Genomic DNA, 13276 nt, shown 5'->3' with positions numbered 1-13276 from the left:
ATAATTCTTATACGTTTTGGTGAATCATCAATAAATGAAGGTCTGTGCAAACCACAACATTCACTCTAATGAAACGAGAAAGATGATGTGAAGCCAGAGTAGCATGTAGGACTGTTCATCAAAAAGAAAATGACAACAATCTACTTCCCCCCCAAAAAATGATTGGCGTTGTGTTTCTTTGCATTAATAGAGCAAACACACATATTAACATTGTGAGGATTAAGGTCAAGCATTCAGTCATGCACACGGACACAAAACTCCATGTTACAGGGAGCGGGAGAGGAGAGGAGGGAGGCGTCGGGGGGGTCTGGCTGGCAGACAAGTGTCTGGTCATGGTGACCTACAGATGGGTTGTCCTTTGGAACACAACTCGCCCTCCAATCTCGGGCTTTTCAACAGGAAGACTGTCAGCTTTCATCCCGCACTCCTCTCTATTTCTGATTGAGTGTTACATCTGTTTAGTTTTTCTTTTCTTTTTCTTTTTTTATAAATGCGTTTAACATGTGGGCAAGTTTTGACTCAACGGCAGTTCAGTGAGGTTGTGCGAAGGTTTGAGGGTCGTAGCAAAGATTAGGGGATATGTTACGCCAGAGATATAAAGATGCACAAGTGTGTGATTTGTGTATATAAATGGGAGATGCAGAGTGAGAAGGAATTTGGCATAGGCCAAAAAAAAAAATATCTCTCTCCACTTTTTGTAATTTCCTTCCCAGAGTTTTGAAATGGTAATGAGGCTGCTGGTATTTGCATAATGTGCCTTTCCTCATCCCTCTTTTTCTATTTATTCAGGCCCTCTTCTCCTCAAATTGCCATTCCCCTCCCGTTTCTCTCTCTCGTTCCTTCACCATGTCCCTCCACCCACCTCAATTCATCGCATTTATTCTACCTACCCCTGCCTCTCCCTTGAACCTGCGCTCACAATCTTAAGTGCTCATAGATTATTGACAAGTCTAAATAAAGATAAAATGAGCTGGAGGACGGAGGGCTGACCAACAGGTCATCTATTCCGTCGACTCGCTCACTCACCACGACTTGTATGTCCGTGTCTTAATATCAGGGCTGAGCAGACAGAAAATGGACATGTGCACAAAAGCATTGGTACTTGGGAAAAAAAAAAAAAACCCTTAAAAAAAAAAAAAAAAGACAACTGTCATGTTTCTTGCAGATTACAGCAGTGCGCGCCAGGCAGGCACTGATGAAAGGAGCCATAACGAAGCCCTTCTGCGAGCTACAAAACCACTTCTGGTCTACATTATCCGTCACTTCTGCTCCTTTTCCCACTCCGCTCCTCCAGTTTGTTTTTTTTTTTTCTTCCAATGCTCTCAATTTGTCTTCGTCCTCCTCCTCCATCACTTCTCTCACCTTCCCCTCCCTCCTCCTCACTCCCTGCAGCGTCTGTGCTCTGACAGTTATGTGTGAGTGGAGCGTGGGCTGCTGCTAATTTGTGCAGAGTGGGAGAAAGCTGTTTTGGCTTGCAGAGGAGAAAAAAAAAGAAAAAAGCCCAGTTTAGCTTATACGCTGGGATAGATGGACAGACATGCAAACACATACACACACACACTCACTTACTTATACAGGTTTGTTTAGTCTATAATTGTCACTCCCTCTTCTGTGCTTTCAGAGATACAAACAGATGCTCCAACCTACATTCACATCCAAGTGTGGAAGTGACTTTGAAAGGTGCCGACTTCTGCTCCTCGTACAGTACCTCCTCCTGTGTGCAATTTAGTCATCCTGATTAATATGCACCCAAATCTGCTTCCATCACAGTCTTCTTCATCCTCCTCCTCCTCACCGCTTCTCTCCTTCATTCTTCATTTTTTTTTTTTTTTTTAAGTTTCTGTCATATTAATCATTCGCTCCGACTGACACCCATTCTCCTTCTGATCCCTCTTCTGATCCACGCACACACACGAGGTGACTGGTGCCAACCGCTGCTGCCATCGCGTGAAGGCCTATTTTATAGGACTTTACAAAACAGAACAAACACACACATACACACACACTTATACAGAGGAAGTGTCACTGTTGCGCTTGGCATCCAGTTAATTAATTCTAACACATCCTCTGAATGTGTTAATAGAGCATTGTACTGTACTTATTCCAATAAAACGCTGTTGTCCTTTTTTTGGCAGGCGCTTAAATGTTTAGTTATTCTTAGAGCTAGAAAAAACTTGGCATTTTTCTACTGAATATATTCTGCTAGTTGATCCGGCGATTTCGTCAACAAGGAGCATAGAAGCAAGTGTCTGTAATTCACTAGTCAGCCCAAGGATTAGATGGAGATTTTTTTTGCCCGGGGGGGGGGGGGGGGGGTAAAATGAATAAAAAATATATTTTCACATTCAGCTCATTGATGCTAATAAGTACTGATATATTAGATATTAGTTCATTTATTGGCCGTTACAACTCTTAACCTCAAAGATACACCCAGTTTAAAATATAACCATATTTTTGAAATTGTACTGCTATGCCTCTCACTTTTGATCTGATGAAATGTTGAATAAATTACATGAAATGGGGCTCAACTGTCCATTTGTATACTTTGCATGAACTTCACTAAACGTTCTGAAATCTGTAAGCTTACCCCACAATGTTTTCCAGTGGAAACTGACAATTTTTGCTGGATATCATTTTGGGTGTATGTTTACAGGACAACAGTGCTCAGAAGTAACTGAAAATGCAACTTTATGAAATGCAATGAGGGTGGAACTTTTTGAAAACACTCCAACTTTGTCTCTGTGTAAAACTGCAGAAAACAACTTTTGTGGAACATTGCGACTGCACATGTGCACTACAGCTGCAGTAAATGGCTCTTCTGCACATGTACGAGTGGCTGGACAATAACAACAATTTCTGTTTGCCTCCAGTGTCATGACTTCCAGTCCATAATCTCCTGGTACTTGGAGGTTGTATAGTTGAGTCATCTGGAATAAAATCCAACTTCATCATATTTCCATACATTTGTTAATGTAAGACTTGGAAGTATTTAAAAGGTATGTCAGTTATATTCAAGTAATTTTTTTTTATCATGAATTGAGTAAGATAAGTTGAGTAATCCCTAATAAGCGTATCTGAATTTGTCTTTGGTTATAGAGATACACTATACTGTGTTGCTGTAAATTTTCTATTCATACATCGAAGGCAGAGTTTGAATATATTCAAATTATGACCCATTTCTAAGTAAACTTTCAGAATCATTTTAAGTATCTTGAGGATGGGCCTCGTACCTTCTTTAATGTTCTTCGTTTTGTTTTTTTAAATCAACATATAGTGACACTCGTGCAAAATTTTGAAAGATTGTTGACACATCCTCATGAAGGCGTCACTCTGTGCTCCCAGTTAAAGAGCCACATCACTACCATCAGCATAGGCTTAGACTCCAACGCAAATGATTTGCAACACTATCTCATCACGTAGGAGCATGAACAACATGTAAAGGAATAACACTGGTTCTCAGGTTGGGAAACATCAGAAGAAAAGTTATCTTTCTGACATCAATACTGACATTTCAAGTGGGAAGTGATTGAAGGCTGTAAATGAATTCAAAACTGTGACACTCATATAGTACTTGAGTTATTTGCTCAAGTAAAGAAACCACTCTAAACACCCACGGCTTCTCCAGAGTCTCTGTATGTCAGCGTCCTAACATCCATTTATAAGCCTCGGTTACGCAACAGCCAAAAAAGGTCATTGAATGCACTTATCCTGCTTATCATAGCATTATTCATTACGAGTTTGCGCCCCTTGTCAATGCTACATGCTCTCGCCACCATTCTTTTTATTTCAAAACTTGGTGTTCTTTCCATCACAGGAACAGAATAAATTGCAGAAGGTAATCATCAGTAAACATCCGTCTCAATGACAGACAACAGAAGAGTCTATTGTAGGCTCTGGCTTAAACGTGCTAGCAGTACAAAAGTAGAAGAAGCGTATGTACGACAGAGACTGGTCTGAGCGTGTGTTTGACCCACTCACACGAGACAGCCGTCGGAGGTTAATCTCTGCTTGTCACTAATTGCAGAGAACGCAAGTTACAGCTTCTCACAAACCACAGAATTATAGTACATCATTACCAAATACAGAGAAGTTTCACATCCACTTCTTCCTCTCGCTGTATGCTCACTCGCCCACACGTTTATCGTCTTTCCGTTTCGCTCTCTCATTCGGGAGCGGGTTAAATAACCTGAGAATGGTAATATCATCAAATTAATTCAAATGCTTATTAAAGATGCCAGCTCACTAAAGGCAGGTATCGAACCCACACTCGAAGGATTAATGCAATGTGGTAAAGCAGCGTGAGATAACATATGTTGGCCTCTTCAGGGACTGCCTTTGTCCAGATGTATATTTTATTATAATCACACCTCCAGTATATTAAGTGAAACAGCAATGATTAATTGTACATGAATAATTGATCCACCCAGAAAACATTATTTAAGTAATCCTTGGACTTTTAATCTTCACATGTGTAAAGTTGAACCTTTATTTGGGTGAATCCTCATCAGCATCCACGGTAAACATATTGCAACACTGCAATAAATGATGTTTCTATACACCATGCATGCAAACATATTAATTCTTTGCAAATTCACAATGGCAGAATCTTATATCAACTACAATATCAAATATTATTAATCACAATTTCCCAAAAATTGTGCAATTAACTAGTTTAAATTAAATGCTAGTATTTAATTGTGTAATATTTCATACCATAAAACAAATCTCAAAGCACACAGATTAAGGTTTGTATTTTCTTATCATCTTAAATAATGTGCAAGTGCAGTTACTTGAAAAAAATCTAAATGCAACCAGTGAAATAATGTATTGTCTTTTAGATTAGCTCATGCAGACTTAAGAGATTTTTGTCATGTAGGTTGTTGAAAACATCTTGAGAAGCCACTTTTCTTCTGTGGTTGTGGGATGTGCCGTCTGTCTCTGCATGCACTCCCAGATTGACTCCATGATGTTGAGATCAGGCCTCTGTGGGGGCCACACCATCTGTTACACGACTCCTGGTCCCTCCAGACATCGAAGACACTTTTTTTTTTGTTTGACTGTACTGCCGGGGTCCACAGTCAAGCTTGGGCCCGAACCTCTGACACTCAACGAGCGTACATCTGTCCCTTTGTTTATGCCATCAGCGTACGTGTGTCACATCTACAGGCCACGAAACGTGCCATTAACAGACTCCGGCTTCAGGTCCTGGCACCCATGTCAGTGACATCAGCGCCGCGTCAGCGTTTCCTCCCGCCACATGGGACAAACATACCGCTTGTGGGCTGATGACATGCTGATGTGGTGCGACCGTCCTACGCGAAAGTCAACAGGAACATTAAGGCCCTGACAAAATTTGCCGGGATTCACGTGCGCTCTCACGCAAACGTACACGGGCACCGACACACGGAGCACTAATTCTAAATGGAGTCGGTCACTGAATAATACATCGTCGCGTACTAAAAACGACGTGCAACGTCAGCTGGTGGGAAATGATTACATGCTTGGGACTAAATGATAAGTTTCCTCATAAACAGGCACTGACAGAGTGAGTTCCTAAGCTGCGCATTAGCAGGCAAAGGCAGCAACGGTAATGCTCAAGCTCCCATTGTGCGCCAACGGTCTATAATCACCTGTGGTGCGTTACACAGGGAGAAAAAAAAAAAACTAAAGCATGACAGGATCAATCACTCAGCTGCAAAGTATTTCTATTGGCCATGGGTGCTACACGAAAGCACCAGAGTCCATTCAGACTCTAACAATCCCACTGGAGGGAAGAAGAATCAGTTTTTCAGGACAGTTTATTTGCCCACAATAACACGTCCAATATATGAAGCGAAATCGACACGACAAACTGAAAATTCCTCTGCAGCAAATACGCATCACTGAATGGAGTGCCACCTGTCCATACTCCATATTTCTTAATGGAAAATGAATTATTCCATTATGTTACCATCAACAAGATTGAAGTGGATTCTTTGACAACACATTCCAGTCCTCTGATTTTAGCCATCAGCTCAAAATCCTTCGAAGTGTGTATCATAACAGTCGTGGCAAGACTGAAAATAAAAACACAGACACACATGCACAAGACTTACCAAAGTGGTTGTGCGCAGCTAGTTTGAGAAGCTCCAATGGCTGCTCCTTACTGGTCAGAACACCTGTAAAAGAAGAGGAGTTGTTAATGTGATGACTCCTGCTACAGTTGTGATTGGATCACAAAGTTTTAGATCATATTAAATACAAATAATTTCATCCGCTGTTGCATAGTGAGAGTATTCACGCCAAAAAAAAAAAACTGAATACTTGAGACTTCATCTCAAGACTGTTTGCTGAACTGCCTTCAGCACCAAAAGGCCGTGCTTGAAATTGATGTTTGTTATATTTGTCCATGAGTGCTTATTTATTCTTCTGACAACAGAATGACCCAGACCGTATGAACAAAGTTTTTTGGTTGATGCCTCTGGAATTCAAAATGATAAATCCAGTTTGAGGAGTTTGCTGGTCCAGCCAGAACTACACTCAAGGCTTGTCCAGAAGCCAGGTCTCTAATGCCAGACACTAAAACATGCGCTTGTCTGTGACGTCTGATGATGTGGTTTCTACTAAAACTAATAAGATCAGCGAGTATACGGCTGCAGAACCATTTCCTGCACATTTACTTCATTTCAGTCCTCTGTTGTCCAATTATTTTCTGCGACAGTTGTTGTAGTGAACAACCATTAGGAAGACGGATCTGCACAATTCTCACAATAACACCTCATGAACTGAAGAAATGTGTTTTGTTCTGCTTTCTGCCCAACATCACATAAGTAGATGAAGGTGGGTTGTTTTTGTAGTTGCAGATGTATCGTTTTAAAAAATGTCACTCTTTTAACTATTATCAGTTACTTAGAAGAAAAACTTACGATGATGAAAAACTGTTGATGACCTTGGATTGTCTGACAATACACACATTATAACTGAACAGTTTTGAATCCCGTTTTTGGGGAATTCGGGCCTGTTCAATGCACAATTTTCATGCAATTCGTTGACTTTTTGTCTATTTCGACAACACAACTTTTTGAAAATGGCTCCCTTTTTAAAAAGGCTCCGACTTCATTTCAAAGGACACAAGGGGAAATGCAACCTATTGAAAAGGCTGTTACAGCACATGCACAAAAATGGACAATAACAACAATGTCTGCCTCCAGAGGGTCACAATTCCTAGTCCATATTCTCCTGATTCAATGTTGTTGTCTGTCCTCTCATTGTTAAAGTCTATATGTTCTCTGTGTGCAAGTGTGTGTTGTTTCATTACAAATATTAACATCTGCTCCTTCTAGTGACCCATTGAAAAATATACCTTTTTCAGGATTTAGGGACTTGATTATAGTTCAAAATGCAAATACGTAGGAAGTAATTAAAAAATGGGGGGGGGGGGGGACACCACAGAATCAGCTTTCTGGGTTTAATTCAGAAAATCTTCATTTAAAATGCAAGCAGAAGATCGATGAAACTGGATGTCTGGATGTAGTCTGGATGAAGAAGATATTGAGGAAGCAAGTATAAACTGAAAGACAAAATGACATATTTGACCATATTAAATATGCTTAATAGTGACCACATCAATGTGTCTCAATCATTACCCAATTTCTTTTTTTGCATTATGAAGCCATCATTTCCTCGTGTTTGGAATACAAATCAAAAAGACTGACATGTGATCATGCTTCGTTTTTGCTATGACAAAGTTGGATAACTTATCCTTGTAAATCTTTCAGCCCGAAGCCCAGCACCTAATAATCACTTATGAAAAATATATTCCAGTGAAAGAGAAACCCATAGACCACAGTCCTAATGCTTTCCAATTGTACTATAAATACCCTTGTGTGCTGAGCTATTAGAAGGCCAGTCAATATACTTTTTATAGTGGCTCAAACTTTACCTCCTTGATACATTTTTTTTGTTGTTTTCACTTTTTATGTAGATCAAATTCAAGCATCTGTGAAAGTCTCTGCTCTCACTCTACATATTTGCTTTTGCCGTACTTCTGCTCCAAGCTGTGCGCTGCCAGGCTTGCTGACATTATGCAATCATTCAGCCTACATTAGTTTATCTTTAAGATTGGCAGCTGCTGCGGATGGCGGGGTCAGTAATCCTGCAATTATTGCAGCTTTCAGGAAGCAAACTCTTTTAAAGCTGCATTTTTTCGAACTTTGTGTATGCTCAGTGGGTGTCAGCACAGACAGCAGGCCGCCGGGGTTTACTTTGAAACTGTGCTAGATGAAATACCTTCCAAAAGTGATGAAAAGATCTTTAAAGATGTCAGGTTTGTGTTTTTTTTTGCAAAATGCACGTGGAGAGATCACAGATCTCCATCGATGTTTGTCCCAAATTAGAATGCACCGGCATGAGAGAGGGGGAACCTCGCAGAAGGAAAATGTGAACAGAGACCATGTGCTGTGTCACACACATGAGCGAGCAGCGGCACATGACATACCCACCACTACTATGGACTTTGTTTTTCTGGGTTGCTAGGCGCTATTTTCAGCCCGAGCAGACTGCTCCATGATTTATACATGACAGGAGGAGGAACCCAATTAAATATTCATGCCGTGCACACATACACGCACCAAATGCATTTCTTGAATTTCATATTCTGGGAAAAGCCTGCTCTCTTTGTTTCCCCAAGAGAAACAAAGCAGATGAAAACAGAAAGCAATACAAGCAGAAGAGATTTGCTTTTCAAAGTCCCTTCATTAAATAATTGTTTTAAATTAAAAGTAAGCACAAAAAAATAATAAAAGAATTTGAACCAAAAGAATGTTTTTTTGTTTTGGGTTTTTTTTTTTTTTTAATCAGGAAAAGAAACACATACACCATCACACCCCAGAAGACATCCTCAATCAACCAATTATGTCTGAATCCATGCAAATCTTAAAACATTAAATGACAGGAATGCTCCACCCTCAGCTGAGCCTTCAAAAGCCCCTTCAGAACCAGAACTAAATCAATGCTGCCAGCATCCTGAGCCCAGGCCTTCAGTGTCAGCCAGATTACCAGATTGGTAAAGAAAAAGAAAAAATGAATAAATCAGACAGACAGACTTTTTATTTGTTTAGAGCAAACAAAGCAAGAAAGAAGTCCTCTCCGAGATAAGAGAAGGTTTCAAATTGACGGACTATTATAAGAAATCTGAATACAGTATGTGCGTGCGTGTCAGTAGGGTGGCAGTGGCAGATGGCAGAAAGACGACACCAGAGCTCGACGGGCAAGAGACAGGCCAAGCAATCACACACCCAAACACACGTACAAAGGAGGAGTTGAAACTGTAAGTGACTGCTAGGAATCTTCCCTCTCTTGCACTAATGGCCGTCACCTCATTTTTAACGTCCCCCCCTTCAGTCCCCTCAATATCTCTTTTGCTCGACTTTGACCACAGTAAATACAGACACAGTGTGAAGGGAAATGTGGAGGAAGAGATGAGTGTGGGAATGAACACAAATGTTCATGATAACACTGAATTACTTTTGCTTGTAGATGGATGGATAGATGGGTGGATTTAGGTAGGTAAGTAGGGAGGAAGATACATAATTATGTGTGAACTATATTAATTAAACAAAACCATTTCTTGTTCCATTTTGCGGGTATTGTTTTTGTTTAATTGGACTTAAGAGAGCAGTTCAGAAGAACAACCAGCGCACCACCGACCTGAAAACGTGTCTGAAAAATCACCTTCTGGGATCCAGATTTGATGCCTGTGACTTAAACGGACATCCAATAACAATCTGCTGTGAAATAACCTGTTACTGTGTGGAAATGCTAGAAATCCCATCAATGAATGGTTCGGCCTCAGTGGAAGAAGTGCAGGGATAGCTGATTGCGAAGAATGTACACAAGTGTGTGCATTTATCTGCCTGTGTGCAGGAAACTCGCGTCATGGTAACCAGGAGGCTTTACGGCTTGTCCACAGTGACCTGCAGCGCCTGAGCAGGAAGAGAGGTCAAGTGCTCTCTGCCTTGACACACTGTGATGGGAGGAAATCTCTATGGGAACCAGAGCAAACAAATATACAGAGAAACACAGAGATGGACTTGCAGCTCAAATAAAGACTGTCTTTTAAAAAGAAAAAGAAAAAAATCTAAACAGCTTGACTATTCTACAGCCTCAGTCGACACATATTATCCAGAAAAGTCGAGCAGTCTCAGCGCCAGTTGCCGACTGTTTATGTATTTCACCGCACGGAAGCTGATGAATGCCAAACAGTCCCTGGGCAACAAGCGGAGCAGCCGTGTGCACAACTTAATTAGTGTGCAATGTAAACATAACATGGCGACACTTTAAGGAGGTTAGTATCATTAATAAGATCAGGGTTGAGGGAAAAAAAAGGATGCAGCAGCAACAAGTATTGTTCTCTTGTTCTCTAGAGTCTGCTGTTCATCTTACTTACAAGCAAAGATAAAACTAAGCTGGATGAGGAGATATTGTGAAGCAAATTAGATCTTAGATCAGAGGTGTCAAATATAAAGGCCAGAAACTAGCCAGCAAGAGTCTGTTCCACCAGACCACCAAACAAATCGTAAAGATTTCGAAGAAAACATTAATTGTTTTCACACATTTCTTGAGAGTATCAGACAAAATGAGGTTGAGGTGATGCTGTCATGAAAGATAATTAGTTACCTGCGAGCAAACTAGTATTAAAATATCAACATTTTCTTCACTCTGTGCAACAAGAAAGATAAAACTTTAAATTCAAAAGTTATTATGGCACTATTTTACCACTCCAGCCTACTCAAGATGAAGTTAGGCTATATGTGGACCCTGAACTATAATGTGTTTGACACTCCTGTCTTGGCGTCCTTGTGTCAATCATGTCTCAAGAAAAAGTCCCACACAGGCAAATCCAAGTTAGACCTCTACAGAGTGTCATTCTATGACATAAACAAAACATATATTTAGTTTTGCAAGCCACAAACCCTTTGTGACAAAAAAATAAATAAAGTGCAAAAACACACCATTGCTTTTGTATTGAACAAAGTTGATTTAGTTATTTGAATTATTTGAATATATTACAATAACTTGAATCAAGTTTATGCAAGTTATTGATGGCGTAACCATTGAATTATTATCTATTCAAGGTTATGAAGTCCAAGACAATATGCTATCAGAAAGGTATAAGCTAGTATGGAAGACATGCAAGACCGTTATTATTCTCATCAACTTCCTGCAATGACAAAGTGAAAAAGCCAGTGAGAAATCAGTATACGGAGTGATCATTGGTCTTCAAAGCAGCATGAATTCTTCTCAGCGCACAGTTCTTGAGGGAGTGTGCAGAGAGGTTGTTTTAGGAGAAATAAGCACAGATCCTTTGTGGATGTAGCCAGGTTCAGACTATTTTGTCTCTTCAGGAAAACCCACACAGACTTTATTATGCCAAGATCAGGGCCCTATGTGGGCAACACCATCACTTCCAAGACCCCTTGTTCTTTACGCTGAAGGTACTTCTTGGTTAAAAACATGCTGTATGCTTTGGATTCCTTTCCTCTGTTCCAGCATTCACGTGAAGCCAATCAGACTCCTTTCTCTGTGTCTTACATCACGTATGAGAATTAATATCCATCATGTAAGACTTAAACATTTATCTCGTTTTCTGTGGCTTCCAATGTGCCACTTTCCAATTGAAGTCACAGAAAATAGAAAGACTGTGTGCAAAGCCCACTACAGAGGACACCAGGTGGAGAGCTGCAGGCTTGGAGTAGCATAGTCCACGCTCAACAAGGTACTCAGCCACATAGCCCAAATCATGTTCCCGGTTGTTTTCAACATTGTATTGAATGGTTGCACTTTCCACAGCCTGACCAGTATGTGCGGTTATCGTGCTAAAGAGAGAGAAAGTTCAAGAGAGATGAGACAGAGACGATCACAGCCACTTACAGAGGAACCTGTGGTCCAAGCTTTCACTCAGGACTGTATAAAGATGGAGAGAAGGGCACTAAAAGGTGGCATGGAGGTCCGTTGGGATATCAAACCTTGCCAAGAGGTATCTTTACATGCTAATGTATTATTATGAGTGTACTTAAGTATAGCAGGCTGTTGCCGCCATATTGCCGTTCCAATGAAGAATGTCCTGTGATGCACACTTTGATATGCTGACCTATGCGACATCTGCCATATAGCTGCCTGTGAGCCAGACCTATTCCGTAGCTATATAAAATATCATACCAGTGGCCAATAAAAGTGAATATAGATGCTAGACAGTATGAGACAGGAAAATTATTTGCTTTTTTTTCCCTTCCACATGTCACATCCCATTTTTAAAAGTCGGGATATGTCGACAGACTTCCTTGTGGACAGACATACGTGATCACCACATGGAAAAGGAAGGGGGGCAGTGCCAAGTTACCGATGCCTGGCAATACGACAAGTTGGCTCTGAGACTCACAGGAAGCAGGAGTGCTGGTTCAGTGGATACACACCCGGGCATACGACGCTAAGGAGAACCTTTCAACAATGCAATGACGGATACAAAGTCGGTAGAAATAAGCGACACAAAAAGTATGACCAAAAAAAAAAAAAAATGACGCACGTTCTCCTCTCAGATCGCAAAAGTGCCAAGTTGTCTCGTTTGGTGCCACTTTCTCCTCCCAACACCTGACCAGCAGTCATCCTGACAGCGCGCCGGCCATTGCCAACCTGTCTAGTCCTCTACAACTCAGTCTGGTGTATTCCGAGCTCCCGATACCGGCGTCACAGCTCTGCCACCCTCCGCTCTGCCAACTATGCCATCCTGTCTGCTGAGGCTCCACCAAAATTGCCCTTCTGCTACAAGCAAACTCGGAGCCAGCCCCAAAGTGTGCCAGCAACGCCAACCTGTCACCACCACTCTAAACCACGAGATTATCTGCCGAGCGTCCAACATATGAAGAGACTCATTCCAAATTGAGATATCCATCATGTAACTGAGAAAAAAAAACTAAATTTTGTCTTGACAAACTTGGAATTTGTGAATTTACCAGAGACAATAGTCCATTTCTTCATCCTCGTTTTCTCATGGAAAGTGAATATAGCTGTAGGAAATTGGCAGAAATGTCTTTTTCACATATCAGTTCATAACAAGCTTTAAAAAAAAAAAAAAAAGAAATGTTGCTGTATTATGACCATAGCAATAACCACCACTGAACTGGTTGTAGTTAAAATGCTAATTCTGTGTTGCTTCAAACCATTTAGGGACACAGGCAGTGATCCCGAAAATGACAAACAAATGACCACAATTTCAACCTCTTCAAGAGATCAACGGTTG

General features: G+C 40.8%; 1 protein-coding gene across 1 annotated transcript in view; it reads right to left on the bottom strand.

Annotated features, from left to right (window-relative positions):
• The window catches only part of hdac4 (histone deacetylase 4), a 90925-nt gene extending 84789 nt beyond the window's left edge, over positions 1–6136 (bottom strand). The window contains exon 1 of the mRNA XM_080497653.1: positions 6096–6136. The gene's annotated coding sequence lies outside the window, so the exon portion shown is untranslated. The remainder of the gene's footprint in view (positions 1–6095) is intronic.
• Between the last annotated feature and the right edge of the window lie 7140 nt (positions 6137–13276).

The sequence above is a fragment of the Blennius ocellaris genome, assembly GCF_963422515.1.
Source record: "Blennius ocellaris genome assembly, chromosome: 6".
Classification (NCBI taxonomy): domain Eukaryota; kingdom Metazoa; phylum Chordata; class Actinopteri; order Blenniiformes; family Blenniidae; genus Blennius; species Blennius ocellaris.
Note: the sequence above shows the minus strand (reverse complement) of the source record. Positions and strands in the feature narration are given on the sequence as shown.